We start from the raw sequence: 18,485 nt of genomic DNA, 5'->3' as shown, positions 1-18,485 counted from the left end.
AGAGCCAATCACAGCACTCACGATGGTACAGACAGAGCCAATCACAGCTATCATGTGGTACAGACAGAGCCAATCACAGCTATCACATGGTACAGATAGAGCCAATCACAGCTCTCACATGGTACAGACAGAGCCAATCACAGCTATCACAATGGTGCAGATAGAGCCAATCACAGCACTCACAATTGTATAGACAGAGCCAATCACAGCACTCACGATGGTACAGACAGAGCCAATCACAGCTATCATGTGGTACAGACAGAGCCAATCACAGCTATCACAATGGTACAGAGCCAATCACAGCACTCACAATGGTGCAGATAGAGCCAATCACAGCTATCATGTGGTACAGATAGAGCCAATCACAGCTATCGCATGGTACGGACAGAGCCAATCACAGCTATCGCATGGTACAGACAGAGCCAATCACAGCACTCACAATGGTACAGACAGAGCCAATCACAGCTATCACATGGTACAGACAGAGCCAATCACAACATTCACAATGGTGCAGACAGAGCCAATCACAGCTCTCACATGGTACAGACAGAGCCAATCACAGCTATCATGTGGTACAGATAGAGCCAATCACAGCTATCGCATGGTACGGACAGAGCCAATCACAGCTATCGCATGGTACAGACAGAGCCAATCACAGCTATCACATGGTACAGACAGAGCCAATCACAGCTATCACAATGGTACAGAGCCAATCACAGCACTCACGATGGTGCAGATAGAGCCAATCACAGCACTCACAATTGTATAGACAGAGCCAATCACAGCACTCACGATGGTACAGACAGAGCAAATCACAGCTATCGCATGGTACGGACAGAGCCAATCACAGCTATCATGTGGTACAGACAGAGCCAATCACAGCTATCACATGGTACAGACAGAGCCAATCACAGCTATCACATGGTACAGACAGAGCCAATCACAGCTATCACATGGTACAGACAGAGCCAATCACAGCTATCACATGGTACAGACAGAGCCAATCACAGCTATCACATGGTACAGACAGAGCCAATCACAGCACTCACAATGGTACAGACAGAGCCAATCACAGCTATCACATGGTACAGACAGAGCCAATCACAACATTCACAATGGTGCAGACAGAGCCAATCACAGCTCTCACATGGTACAGACAGAGCCAATCACAGCTATCATGTGGTACAGATAGAGCCAATCACAGCTATCGCATGGTACGGACAGAGCCAATCACAGCTATCGCATGGTACAGACAGAGCCAATCACAGCTATCACATGGTACAGACAGAGCCAATCACAGCTATCACAATGGTACAGAGCCAATCACAGCACTCACGATGGTGCAGATAGAGCCAATCACAGCACTCACAATTGTATAGACAGAGCCAATCACAGCACTCACGATGGTACAGACAGAGCAAATCACAGCTATCGCATGGTACGGACAGAGCCAATCACAGCTATCATGTGGTACAGACAGAGCCAATCACAGCTATCACATGGTACAGACAGAGCCAATCACAGCTATCACATGGTACAGACAGAGCCAATCACAGCTATCACATGGTACAGACAGAGCCAATCACAGCTATCACATGGTACAGACAGAGCCAATCACAGCTATCACATGGTACAGACAGAGCCAATCACAACATTCACAATGGTGCAGACAGAGCCAATCACAGCTCTCACATGGTACAGACAGAGCCAATCACAGCTATCATGTGGTACAGATAGAGCCAATCACAGCTACCGCATGGTACGGACAGAGCCAATCACAGCTATCGCATGGTACAGACAGAGCCAATCACAGCTATCACATGGTACAGACAGAGCCAATCACAGCTATCACAATGGTACAGAGCCAATCACAGCACTCACGATGGTGCAGATAGAGCCAATCACAGCTATCGCATGGTACGGACAGAGCCAATCACAGCTATCACATGGTACAGACAGAGCCAATCACAGCTATCACATGGTACAGACAGAGCAAATCACAGCTATCACATGGTACAGACAGAGCCAATCACAGCTATCACATGGTACAGACAGAGCCAATCACAGCTATCACATGGTACAGACAGAGCCAATCACAGCTATCACATGGTACAGACAGAGCCAATCACAGCTATCACATGGTACAGACAGAGCCAATCACAGCTATCACATGGTACAGACAGAGCCAATCACAGCTATCACATGGTACAGACAGAGCCAATCACAGCTATCACATGGTACAGACAGAGCCAATCACAGCTATCACATGGTACAGACAGAGCCAATCACAGCTATCACATGGTACAGACAGAGCCAATCACAGCTATCACATGGTACAGACAGAGCCAATCACAGCACTCACAATGGTACAGACAGAGCCAATCACAGCTATCACATGGTACAGACAGAGCCAATCACAACATTCACAATGGTGCAGACAGAGCCAATCACAGCTCTCACATGGTACAGACAGAGCCAATCACAGCTATCATGTGGTACAGATAGAGCCAATCACAGCTATCGCATGGTACGGACAGAGCCAATCACAGCTATCGCATGGTACAGACAGAGCCAATCACAGCTATCACAATGGTACAGAGCCAATCACAGCACTCACGATGGTGCAGATAGAGCCAATCACAGCACTCACAATTGTATAGACAGAGCCAATCACAGCACTCACGATGGTACAGACAGAGCAAATCACAGCTATCGCATGGTACGGACAGAGCCAATCACAGCTATCACATGGTACAGACAGAGCCAATCACAGCTATCACATGGTACAGACAGAGCCAATCACAGCTATCACATGGTACAGACAGAGCCAATCACAGCTATCACATGGTACAGACAGAGCCAATCACAGCTATCACATGGTACAGACAGAGCCAATCACAGCTATCACATGGTACAGACAGAGCCAATCACAGCTCTCACATGGTACAGACAGAGCCAATCACAGCTCTCACATGGTACAGAAAGAGCCAATCACAGCTATCACAATGGTACAGACAGAGCCAATCACAGCACTCACAATGGTACAGACAGAGCCAATCACAGCTATCACATGGTACAGAAAGAGCCAATCACAGCTATCACATGGTACATACAGAGCCAATCACAGCTATCACATGGTACAGACAGAGCCAATCACAGCTATCACATGGTACAGACAGAGCCAATCACAGCTATCACAATGGTACAGACAGAGCCAATCACAGCTATCACATGGTACAGATAGAGCCAATCACAGCTCTCACATGGTACAGACAGAGCCAATCACAGCTATCACAATGGTGCAGATAGAGCCAATCACAGCACTCACAATTGTATAGACAGAGCCAATCACAGCACTCACGATGGTACAGACAGAGCCAATCACAGCTATCATGTGGTACAGACAGAGCCAATCACAGCTATCACATGGTACAGATAGAGCCAATCACAGCTCTCACATGGTACAGACAGAGCCAATCACAGCTATCACAATGGTGCAGATAGAGCCAATCACAGCACTCACAATTGTATAGACAGAGCCAATCACAGCACTCACGATGGTACAGACAGAGCCAATCACAGCTATCATGTGGTACAGACAGAGCCAATCACAGCTATCACAATGGTACAGAGCCAATCACAGCACTCACAATGGTGCAGATAGAGCCAATCACAGCTATCATGTGGTACAGATAGAGCCAATCACAGCTATCGCATGGTACGGACAGAGCCAATCACAGCTATCGCATGGTACAGACAGAGCCAATCACAGCACTCACAATGGTACAGACAGAGCCAATCACAGCTATCACATGGTACAGACAGAGCCAATCACAACATTCACAATGGTGCAGACAGAGCCAATCACAGCTCTCACATGGTACAGACAGAGCCAATCACAGCTATCATGTGGTACAGATAGAGCCAATCACAGCTATCGCATGGTACGGACAGAGCCAATCACAGCTATCGCATGGTACAGACAGAGCCAATCACAGCTATCACATGGTACAGACAGAGCCAATCACAGCTATCACAATGGTACAGAGCCAATCACAGCACTCACGATGGTGCAGATAGAGCCAATCACAGCACTCACAATTGTATAGACAGAGCCAATCACAGCACTCACGATGGTACAGACAGAGCAAATCACAGCTATCGCATGGTACGGACAGAGCCAATCACAGCTATCATGTGGTACAGACAGAGCCAATCACAGCTATCACATGGTACAGACAGAGCCAATCACAGCTATCACATGGTACAGACAGAGCCAATCACAGCTATCACATGGTACAGACAGAGCCAATCACAGCTATCACATGGTACAGACAGAGCCAATCACAGCTATCACATGGTACAGACAGAGCCAATCACAGCACTCACAATGGTACAGACAGAGCCAATCACAGCTATCACATGGTACAGACAGAGCCAATCACAACATTCACAATGGTGCAGACAGAGCCAATCACAGCTCTCACATGGTACAGACAGAGCCAATCACAGCTATCATGTGGTACAGATAGAGCCAATCACAGCTATCGCATGGTACGGACAGAGCCAATCACAGCTATCGCATGGTACAGACAGAGCCAATCACAGCTATCACATGGTACAGACAGAGCCAATCACAGCTATCACAATGGTACAGAGCCAATCACAGCACTCACGATGGTGCAGATAGAGCCAATCACAGCACTCACAATTGTATAGACAGAGCCAATCACAGCACTCACGATGGTACAGACAGAGCAAATCACAGCTATCGCATGGTACGGACAGAGCCAATCACAGCTATCACATGGTACAGACAGAGCCAATCACAGCTATCACATGGTACAGACAGAGCCAATCACAGCTATCACATGGTACAGACAGAGCCAATCACAGCTATCACATGGTACAGACAGAGCCAATCACAGCTATCACATGGTACAGACAGAGCCAATCACAGCTATCACATGGTACAGACAGAGCCAATCACAGCTATCACATGGTACAGACAGAGCCAATCACAGCTATCACATGGTACAGACAGAGCCAATCACAGCTATCACATGGTACAGACAGAGCCAATCACAGCTATCACATGGTACAGACAGAGCCAATCACAGCACTCACAATGGTACAGACAGAGCCAATCACAGCTATCACATGGTACAGACAGAGCCAATCACAACATTCACAATGGTGCAGACAGAGCCAATCACAGCTCTCACATGGTACAGACAGAGCCAATCACAGCTATCATGTGGTACAGATAGAGCCAATCACAGCTATCGCATGGTACGGACAGAGCCAATCACAGCTATCGCATGGTACAGACAGAGCCAATCACAGCTATCACAATGGTACAGAGCCAATCACAGCACTCACGATGGTGCAGATAGAGCCAATCACAGCACTCACAATTGTATAGACAGAGCCAATCACAGCACTCACGATGGTACAGACAGAGCAAATCACAGCTATCGCATGGTACGGACAGAGCCAATCACAGCTATCACATGGTACAGACAGAGCCAATCACAGCTATCACATGGTACAGACAGAGCCAATCACAGCTATCACATGGTACAGACAGAGCCAATCACAGCTATCACATGGTACAGACAGAGCCAATCACAGCTATCACATGGTACAGACAGAGCCAATCACAGCTATCACATGGTACAGACAGAGCCAATCACAGCTCTCACATGGTACAGACAGAGCCAATCACAGCTCTCACATGGTACAGAAAGAGCCAATCACAGCTATCACAATGGTACAGACAGAGCCAATCACAGCACTCACAATGGTACAGACAGAGCCAATCACAGCTATCATGTGGTACAGACAGAGCCAATCACAGCTGTCACATGGTACAGACAGAGCCAATCACAACATTCACAATGGTGTAGACAGAGCCAATCACAGCTCTCACATGGTACAGACAGAGCCAATCACAGCTATCACATGGTACAGACAGAGCCAATCACAGCTATCACATGGTACAGACAGAGCCAATCACAGCTATCACATGGTACAGACAGAGCCAATCACAGCTATCACATGGTACAGACAGAGCCAATCACAGCTCTCACATGGTACAGACAGAGCCAATCACAGCTATCACAATGGTACAGACAGAGCCAATCACAGCTCTCACATGGTACAGAAAGAGCCAATCACAGCTATCACAATGGTACAGACAGAGCCAATCACAGCACTCACAATGGTACAGACAGAGCCAATCACAGCTATCATGTGGTACAGACAGAGCCAATCACAGCTGTCACATGGTACAGACAGAGCCAATCACAACATTCACAATGGTGTAGACAGAGCCAATCACAGCTCTCACATGGTACAGACAGAGCCAATCACAGCTATCACATGGTACAGACAGAGCCAATCACAGCTATCACATGGTACAGACAGAGCCAATCACAGCTATCACATGGTACAGACAGAGCCAATCACAGCTATCACATGGTACAGACAGAGCCAATCACAGCTCTCACATGGTACAGACAGAGCCAATCACAGCTATCACAATGGTACAGACAGAGCCAATCACAGCTCTCACATGGTACAGAAAGAGCCAATCACAGCTATCACAATGGTACAGACAGAGCCAATCACAGCACTCACAATGGTACAGACAGAGCCAATCACAGCTATCATGTGGTACAGACAGAGCCAATCACAGCTGTCACATGGTACAGACAGAGCCAATCACAACATTCACAATGGTGTAGACAGAGCCAATCACAGCTCTCACATGGTACAGACAGAGCCAATCACAGCTATCACATGGTACAGACAGAGCCAATCACAGCTATCACATGGTACAGACAGAGCCAATCACAGCTATCACATGGTACAGACAGAGCCAATCACAGCTATCACATGGTACAGACAGAGCCAATCACAGCTCTCACATGGTACAGACAGAGCCAATCACAGCTATCACAATGGTACAGACAGAGCCAATCACAGCTCTCACATGGTACAGAAAGAGCCAATCACAGCTATCACAATGGTACAGACAGAGCCAATCACAGCACTCACAATGGTACAGACAGAGCCAATCACAGCTATCATGTGGTACAGACAGAGCCAATCACAGCTGTCACATGGTACAGACAGAGCCAATCACAACATTCACAATGGTGTAGACAGAGCCAATCACAGCTCTCACATGGTACAGACAGAGCCAATCACAGCCCATGACTGCTGATCGCACAGTTTCCGGTCTTCGGTGAGCAGGGGATGGTAGCTGAGTCAGCGGAGGGGGGCGGGGCAGATGACTGAGAGGCAGAGCCAGGTGTCCTGTATATAAATGTCTCATAGCTCCTCCCCCTCCTGTATATAAATGCCTCATAGCTCCTCCCCCTCCTGTATATAAATGTCTCATAGCTCCTCCTCCTGTATATAAATGTCTCATAGCTCCTCCCCCTCCTGTATATAAATGTCTCATAGCTCCTCCCCCTCCTGAATATAAATATATCATAGCTCCTCCCCCATGTGAGTGGGCGGGAGACCCATAGTGTGTATGGAGGGGGAGGGGTGCATGCAGTATATATATGAGGAAAGGTTTATCTGTATTTCCCCGCCCCCTTTCCTCCTCCTGCATCTGAGAAGGCGGAGACTCCACACACAGCTCTGTATATAGAGGGGAGGGAGGTTTCCCATGGCGACCAATCAGAGGGACAACAAAGAGGATTCCCCTCCCCCTCTACATCCCTCCGTACCCCAAATCCAGAGCACAACACGGGGAGACCCTCAGACCGGATATCCGCTCCTCTCCGCACTGCATGCTGGGACATTCCCCCTCTCCTCTACAGCAACACTGACCCGACCCCGCCCCCCTCTCCGAGGACACGCCTTATCTGCATCAACACTAATCCGACCCCGCCCCCCTCTCCGAGGACACGCCTTCTCATCTGCATCAACACTGACCCGACCCCGCCCACCTCTCCGAGGACACGCCTTCTCATCTACATAAACACTGAATCGATCCCACCCACCTCTCCGAGGACACGCCTTCTTACCGCATCAACACTGACCAAACCCCGCCCTCCTCTCCGAGGACACGCCTTCTCCTAAACTACAAAAACACGGATCCGACCCCGCCCACCTCTCCGAGGACACGCCTTCTCATCTGCATCAACGCTGACCCGACACCGACCTCCTCTCCGAGGACACGCCTTCTCTTCACATCAACCCTGACCAAACCCCGCCCACCTTTCCGAGGACACGCCTTCTCCTAATCTACTACAAAACTGATCCGACTACGCCCACCTCTTTGGGGACACGCCTTCTCATCTGCTACGATGTTAAACTCATCCCACTTTTCAGGGGACTTCTCCTCATCTACTACAACAGTTACCCCACCCCGCCCACCTTTCCGAGGACACGCCTTCTTCTCATCTCCTACAATCATAAACTGACACCCCCCACCGCTCCGAGGACACGCCTGCTCGTTAACTACTTCAATACTGACCCAACCCCGCCCACCACTCCGGGGATACGCCTTCTCCTCTTCTACTACAACACTAACCCGACCCCGCCCACCTCTCCGGGGACACGCCTCCTCCTCTTCTACCACAACACTAACCCGACTCCGCCCACCTCTCCGCGGATACGCCTTCTGCCAATCTACTACAATAATAAACTTACTCCTCCCACTGCTGCGGGGACACGCCTCCTCCTCATCTTCTACAATACTAGACTGACTCCTCCCACCTCTCCGGGGATATATAGGGGGAGGGTCGCTGGGTATATAATAATAATATATAATGAGATGAGAGGTGTATACACCCAGTATATGATATCAGAGTCGCACAGTCGCTGGGTATATATAATAATAATATATAATGAGATGAGAGGTGTATACATCCAGTATATGATATCAGAGTCGCACAGTCGCTGGGTGTATATAATAATAATATATAATGAGATGAGAGGTGTATACATCCAGTATATGATATCAGAGTCGCACAGTCGCTGGGTGTATAATAATAATAATATATAATGAGATGAGAGGTGTATACACTCAGTATATGATATCAGAGTCGCACAGTCGCTGGGTATATATAATAATAATATATAATGAGATGAGAGGTGTATACACCCAGTATATGATATCAGAGTCGCACAGTCGCTGGGTGTATATAATAATATATAATGAGATGAGAGGTGTATACACCCAGTATATGATATCAGAGTCGCACAGTCGCTGGGTGTATATAATAATATATAATGAGATGAGAGGTGTATACACCCAGTATATGATATCAGAGTCGCACAGTCGCTGGGTGTATATAATAATAATATATAATGAGATGAGAGGTGTATACACCCAGTATATGATATCAGAGTCGCACAGTCGCTGGGTATATATAATAATATATAATGAGATGAGAGGTGTATACACCCAGTATATGATATCAGAGTCGCACAGTCGCTGGGTATATAATAATATATAATGAGATGAGAGGTGTATACACCCAGTATATGATATCAGAGTCGCACAGTCGCTGGGTGTATATAATAATATATAATGAGATGAGAGGTGTATACATCCAGTATATGATATCAGAGTCGCACAGTCGCTGGGTGTATATAATAATAATATATAATGAGATGAGAGGTGTATACACCCAGTATATGATATCAGAGTCGCACAGTCGCTGGGTGTATATAATAATAATATATAATGAGATGAGAGGTGTATACATCCAGTATATGATATCAGAGTCGCACAGTCGCTGGGTGTATAATAATAATATATAATGAGATGAGAGGTGTATACACCCAGTATATGATATCAGAGTCGCACAGTCGCTGGGTATATAATAATAATATATAATGAGATGAGAGGTGTATACACCCAGTATATGATATCAGAGTCGCACAGTCGCTGGGTGTATATAATAATAATATATAATGAGATGAGAGGTGTATACACCCAGTATATGATATCAGAGTCGCACAGTCGCTGGGTGTATATAATAATAATATATAATGAGATGAGAGGTGTATACACCCAGTATATGATATCAGAGTCGCACAGTCGCTGGGTGTATATAATAATAATATATAATGAGATGAGAGGTGTATACACCCAGTATATGATATCAGAGTCGCACAGTCGCTGGGTGTATAATAATAATATATAATGAGATGAGAGGTGTATACATCCAGTATATGATATCAGAGTCGCACAGTCGCTGGGTGTATATAATAATAATATATAATGAGATGAGAGGTGTATACACCCAGTATATGATATCAGAGTCGCACAGTCGCTGGGTGTGTATAATAATAATATATAATGAGATGAGAGGTGTATACACCCAGTATATGATATCAGAGTCGCACAGTCGCTGGGTGTATAATAATAATATATAATGAGATGAGAGGTGTATACATCCAGTATATGATATCAGAGTCGCACAGTCGCTGGGTATATAATAATAATATATAATGAGATGAGAGGTGTATACATCCAGTATATGATATCAGAGTCGCACAGTCGCTGGGTGTATATAATAATATATAATGAGATGAGAGGTGTATACATCCAGTATATGATATCAGAGTCGCACAGTCGCTGGGTATATAATAATAATATATAATGAGATGAGAGGTGTATACACCCAGTATATGATATCAGAGTCGCACAGTCGCTGGGTGTGTATAATAATAATATATAATGAGATGAGAGGTGTATACATCCAGTATATGATATCAGAGTCGCACAGTCGCTGGGTATATATAATAATATATAATGAGATGAGAGGTGTATACACCCAGTATATGATATCAGAGTCGCACAGTCGCTGGGTATATATAATAATATATAATGAGATGAGAGGTGTATACACCCAGTATATGATATCAGAGTCGCACAGTCGCTGGGTATATAATAATATATAATGAGATGAGAGGTGTATACACCCAGTATATGATATCAGAGTCGCACAGTCGCTGGGTGTATATAATAATAATATATAATGAGATGAGAGGTGTATACACCCAGTATATGATATCAGAGTCGCACAGTTGCTGGGTATATAATAATAATATATAATGAGATGAGAGGTGTATACACCCAGTATATGATATCAGAGTCGCACAGTCGCTGGGTATATATAATAATAATATATAATGAGATGAGAGGTGTATACACCCAGTATATGATATCAGAGTCGCACAGTCGCTGGGTATATAATAATAATATATAATGAGATGAGAGGTGTATACATCCAGTATATGATATCAGAGTCGCACAGTCGCTGGGTGTATAATAATAATATATAATGAGATGAGAGGTGTATACACCCAGTATATGATATCAGAGTCGCACAGTCGCTGGGTGTATATAATAATAATATATAATGAGATGAGAGGTGTATACACCCAGTATATGATATCAGAGTCGCACAGTCGCTGGGTGTATATAATAATATATAATGAGATGAGAGGTGTATACACCCAGTATATGATATCAGAGTCGCACAGTCACTGGGTATATATAATAATAATATATAATGAGATGAGAGGTGTATACATCCAGTATATGATATCAGAGTCGCACAGTCGCTGGGTGTATAATAATAATATATAATGAGATGAGAGGTGTATACACCCAGTATATGATATCAGAGTCGCACAGTCGCTGGGTGTATATAATAATAATATATAATGAGATGAGAGGTGTATACACCCAGTATATGATATCAGAGTCGCACAGTCGCTGGGTGTATATAATAATAATATATAATGAGATGAGAGGTGTATACACCCAGTATATGATATCAGAGTCGCACAGTCGCTGGGTATATATAATAATAATATATAATGAGATGAGAGGTGTATACACCCAGTATATGATATCAGAGTCGCACAGTCGCTGGGTATATATATAATAATATATAATGAGATGAGAGGTGTATACACCCAGTATATGATATCAGAGTCGCACAGTCGCTGGGTATATAATAATAATATATAATGAGATGAGAGGTGTATACACCCAGTATATGATATCAGAGTCGCACAGTCGCTGGGTATATAATAATAATATATAATGAGATGAGAGGTGTATACACCCAGTATATGATATCAGAGTCGCACAGTCGCTGGGTGTATATAATAATAATATATAATGAGATGAGAGGTGTATACACCCAGTATATGATATCAGAGTCGCACAGTCGCTGGGTGTATATAATAATAATATATAATGAGATGAGAGGTGTATACATCCAGTATATGATATCAGAGTCGCACAGTCGCTGGGTGTATATAATAATATATAATGAGATGAGAGGTGTATACATCCAGTATATGATATCAGAGTCGCACAGTCGCTGGGTGTATATAATAATAATATATAATGAGATGAGAGGTGTATACACCCAGTATATGATATCAGAGTCGCACAGTCGCTGGGTGTATATAATAATATATAATGAGATGAGAGGTGTATACATCCAGTATATGATATCAGAGTCGCACAGTCGCTGGGTATATATAATAATATATAATGAGATGAGAGGTGTATACATCCAGTATATGATATCAGAGTCGCACAGTCGCTGGGTGTATAATAATAATATATAATGAGATGAGAGGTGTATACATCCAGTATATGATATCAGAGTCGCACAGTCGCTGGGTGTATATAATAATAATATATAATGAGATGAGAGGTGTATACACCCAGTATATGATATCAGAGTCGCACAGTCGCTGGGTATATATAATAATATATAATGAGATGAGAGGTGTATACATCCAGTATATGATATCAGAGTCGCACAGTCGCTGGGTGTATAATAATAATATATAATGAGATGAGAGGTGTATACATCCAGTATATGATATCAGAGTCGCACAGTCGCTGGGTGTGTATAATAATAATATATAATGAGATGAGAGGTGTATACATCCAGTATATGATATCAGAGTCGCACAGTCGCTGGGTATGTATAATAATAATATATAATGAGATGAGAGGTGTATACATCCAGTATATGATATCAGAGTCGCACAGTCGCTGGGTGTATATAATAATAATATATAATGAGATGAGAGGTGTATACACCCAGTATATGATATCAGAGTCGCACAGTCGCTGGGTGTATAATAATAATAATATATAATGAGATGAGAGGTGTATACATCCAGTATATGATATCAGAGTCGCACAGTCGCTGGGTGTATAATAATAATATATAATGAGATGAGAGGTGTATACATCCAGTATATGATATCAGAGTCGCACAGTCGCTGGGTGTATATAATAATAATATATAATGAGATGAGAGGTGTATACATCCAGTATATGATATCAGAGTCGCACAGTCGCTGGGTGTATATAATAATAATATATAATGAGATGAGAGGTGTATACATCCAGTATATGATATCAGAGTCGCACAGTCGCTGGGTGTATATAATAATAATATATAATGAGATGAGAGGTGTATACACCCAGTATATGATATCAGAGTCGCACAGTCGCTGGGTATATATAATAATAATATATAATGAGATGAGAGGTGTATACACCCAGTATATGATATCAGAGTCGCACAGTCGCTGGGTGTATAATAATAATATATAATGAGATGAGAGGTGTATACATCCAGTATATGATATCAGAGTCGCACAGTCGCTGGGTATATAATAATAATATATAATGAGATGAGAGGTGTATACATCCAGTATATGATATCAGAGTCGCACAGTCGCTGGGTGTATATAATAATATATAATGAGATGAGAGGTGTATACATCCAGTATATGATATCAGAGTCGCACAGTCGCTGGGTATATAATAATAATATATAATGAGATGAGAGGTGTATACACCCAGTATATGATATCAGAGTCGCACAGTCGCTGGGTGTGTATAATAATAATATATAATGAGATGAGAGGTGTATACATCCAGTATATGATATCAGAGTCGCACAGTCGCTGGGTATATATAATAATATATAATGAGATGAGAGGTGTATACACCCAGTATATGATATCAGAGTCGCACAGTCGCTGGGTATATATAATAATATATAATGAGATGAGAGGTGTATACACCCAGTATATGATATCAGAGTCGCACAGTCGCTGGGTATATAATAATATATAATGAGATGAGAGGTGTATACACCCAGTATATGATATCAGAGTCGCACAGTCGCTGGGTGTATATAATAATAATATATAATGAGATGAGAGGTGTATACACCCAGTATATGATATCAGAGTCGCACAGTTGCTGGGTATATAATAATAATATATAATGAGATGAGAGGTGTATACACCCAGTATATGATATCAGAGTCGCACAGTCGCTGGGTATATATAATAATAATATATAATGAGATGAGAGGTGTATACACCCAGTATATGATATCAGAGTCGCACAGTCGCTGGGTATATAATAATAATATATAATGAGATGAGAGGTGTATACATCCAGTATATGATATCAGAGTCGCACAGTCGCTGGGTGTATAATAATAATATATAATGAGATGAGAGGTGTATACACCCAGTATATGATATCAGAGTCGCACAGTCGCTGGGTGTATATAATAATAATATATAATGAGATGAGAGGTGTATACACCCAGTATATGATATCAGAGTCGCACAGTCGCTGGGTGTATATAATAATATATAATGAGATGAGAGGTGTATACACCCAGTATATGATATCAGAGTCGCACAGTCACTGGGTATATATAATAATAATATATAATGAGATGAGAGGTGTATACATCCAGTATATGATATCAGAGTCGCACAGTCGCTGGGTGTATAATAATAATATATAATGAGATGAGAGGTGTATACACCCAGTATATGATATCAGAGTCGCACAGTCGCTGGGTGTATATAATAATAATATATAATGAGATGAGAGGTGTATACACCCAGTATATGATATCAGAGTCGCACAGTCGCTGGGTGTATATAATAATAATATATAATGAGATGAGAGGTGTATACACCCAGTATATGATATCAGAGTCGCACAGTCGCTGGGTATATATAATAATAATATATAATGAGATGAGAGGTGTATACACCCAGTATATGATATCAGAGTCGCACAGTCGCTGGGTATATATATAATAATATATAATGAGATGAGAGGTGTATACACCCAGTATATGATATCAGAGTCGCACAGTCGCTGGGTATATAATAATAATATATAATGAGATGAGAGGTGTATACACCCAGTATATGATATCAGAGTCGCACAGTCGCTGGGTATATAATAATAATATATAATGAGATGAGAGGTGTATACACCCAGTATATGATATCAGAGTCGCACAGTCGCTGGGTGTATATAATAATAATATATAATGAGATGAGAGGTGTATACACCCAGTATATGATATCAGAGTCGCACAGTCGCTGGGTGTATATAATAATAATATATAATGAGATGAGAGGTGTATACATCCAGTATATGATATCAGAGTCGCACAGTCGCTGGGTGTATATAATAATATATAATGAGATGAGAGGTGTATACATCCAGTATATGATATCAGAGTCGCACAGTCGCTGGGTGTATATAATAATAATATATAATGAGATGAGAGGTGTATACACCCAGTATATGATATCAGAGTCGCACAGTCGCTGGGTGTATATAATAATATATAATGAGATGAGAGGTGTATACATCCAGTATATGATATCAGAGTCGCACAGTCGCTGGGTATATATAATAATATATAATGAGATGAGAGGTGTATACATCCAGTATATGATATCAGAGTCGCACAGTCGCTGGGTGTATAATAATAATATATAATGAGATGAGAGGTGTATACATCCAGTATATGATATCAGAGTCGCACAGTCGCTGGGTGTATATAATAATAATATATAATGAGATGAGAGGTGTATACACCCAGTATATGATATCAGAGTCGCACAGTCGCTGGGTATATATAATAATATATAATGAGATGAGAGGTGTATACATCCAGTATATGATATCAGAGTCGCACAGTCGCTGGGTGTATAATAATAATATATAATGAGATGAGAGGTGTATACATCCAGTATATGATATCAGAGTCGCACAGTCGCTGGGTGTGTATAATAATAATATATAATGAGATGAGAGGTGTATACATCCAGTATATGATATCAGAGTCGCACAGTCGCTGGGTATGTATAATAATAATATATAATGAGATGAGAGGTGTATACATCCAGTATATGATATCAGAGTCGCACAGTCGCTGGGTGTATATAATAATAATATATAATGAGATGAGAGGTGTATACACCCAGTATATGATATCAGAGTCGCACAGTCGCTGGGTGTATAATAATAATAATATATAATGAGATGAGAGGTGTATACATCCAGTATATGATATCAGAGTCGCACAGTCGCTGGGTGTATAATAATAATATATAATGAGATGAGAGGTGTATACATCCAGTATATGATATCAGAGTCGCACAGTCGCTGGGTGTATATAATAATAATATATAATGAGATGAGAGGTGTATACACCCAGTATATGATATCAGAGTCGCACAGTCGCTGGGTATATATAATAATAATATATAATGAGATGAGAGGTGTATACATCCAGTATATGATATCAGAGTCGCACAGTCGCTGGGTATATAATAATAATATATAATGAGATGAGAGGTGTATACACCCAGTATATGATATCAGAGTCGCACAGTCGCTGGGTATATAATAATAATATATAATGAGATGAGAGGTGTATACATCCAGTATATGATATCAGAGTCGCACAGTCGCTGGGTGTATATAATAATAATATATAATGAGATGAGAGGTGTATACATCCAGTATATGATATCAGAGTCGCACAGTCGCTGGGTGTATATAATAATAATATATAATGAGATGAGAGGTGTATACATCCAGTATATGATATCAGAGTCGCACAGTCGCTGGGTATATAATAATAATATATAATGAGATGAGAGGTGTATACATCCAGTATATGATATCAGAGTCGCACAGTCGCTGGGTGTATATAATAATAATATATAATGAGATGAGAGGTGTATACATCCAGTATATGATATCAGAGTCGCACAGTCGCTGGGTGTATATAATAATAATATATAATGAGATGAGAGGTGTATACATCCAGTATATGATATCAGAGTCGCACAGTCGCTGGGTATATAATAATAATATATAATGAGATGAGAGGTGTATACATCCAGTATATGATATCAGAGTCGCACAGTCGCTGGGTGTATATAATAATAATATATAATGAGATGAGAGGTGTATACACCCAGTATATGATATCAGAGTCGCACAGTCGCTGGGTATATATAATAATAATATATAATGAGATGAGAGGTGTATACATCCAGTATATGATATCAGAGTCGCACAGTCACTGGGTATATATAATAATAATATATAATGAGATGAGAGGTGTATACACCCAGTATATGATATCAGAGTCGCACAGTCGCTGGGTGTATATAATAATAATATATAATGAGATGAGAGGTGTATACACCCAGTATATGATATCAGAGTCGCACAGTCGCTGTCAGTAGGTGAATAGAAATCACTTCCTGTATATCTGGATAATGGCGGCGGAGTCACTTCCGGTATAGAATTCTCCCAGCATGCATTGCTCTCTGATAACTTTATTAGCACACAGAGAAGCGGACAATCTGTGAGGTGAGGAGAACAGATAAAGTTATTGGGGGTGGAAATAGAAGGGGGCGGAGCTCTCCGGTATGTGAAGTGAATAGACATACAGTGGGCGGAGTATACAGTTGAAAGGAGGAGATATAAGATATCACTCGGTGATTGGATGATACAGGAATTAAGTGAAATGCATTGTGGGAAATGGAGTTTACTGAGTAAAAATGTTGATTTTATTTCCTGACAGTGGACTACATTTCCCATCATGCAATGTGATCTCCCATACAGGGAGGAGGATGTGACTCTGGTCAGTACTGTGTGTATTACATATACAGAGTGATGTGTGTACAGTATATAGGGGGGTGTAATGTGTTCTGTATTATGGGGGGAGGGGGTGTAATGTGATCAGTATGGGGGAGGGTGTAGTGTGTTCTGTATTATGGGGGGGGAGGTATAGTGTGGTCAGTATGGGGGGGGTGTAGTGTGTTCTGTATTATGGGGGGAGGGGGTGTAATGTGATCAGTATAGGGGGAGGTGTAATGTGATCAGTATAGGGGGGAGGGGGTGTAATGTGATCAGTATAGGGGGGAGGGGGTGTAATGTGATCAGTATAGGAGGGGGGGGGTGTAATGTGATCAGTATTGTATTGTACAGATGTAGAAGTTCTATTCTGTGTTCTGATCGCCCTCCTGTGGTAGGTGACATGTATTGAATTCTCTCTCTTGTTGTACAGATTCTGTGGCCGCCTCCTCTGATCCCAGGTCCCGGCTCTCCTTTTTCC

Source organism: Pelophylax lessonae (assembly GCF_965119305.1).
Source record: "Pelophylax lessonae genome assembly, contig: HAP1_SCAFFOLD_261, whole genome shotgun sequence".
NCBI lineage: Eukaryota > Metazoa > Chordata > Amphibia > Anura > Ranidae > Pelophylax > Pelophylax lessonae.
This window is presented reverse-complemented; position numbering follows the sequence as displayed.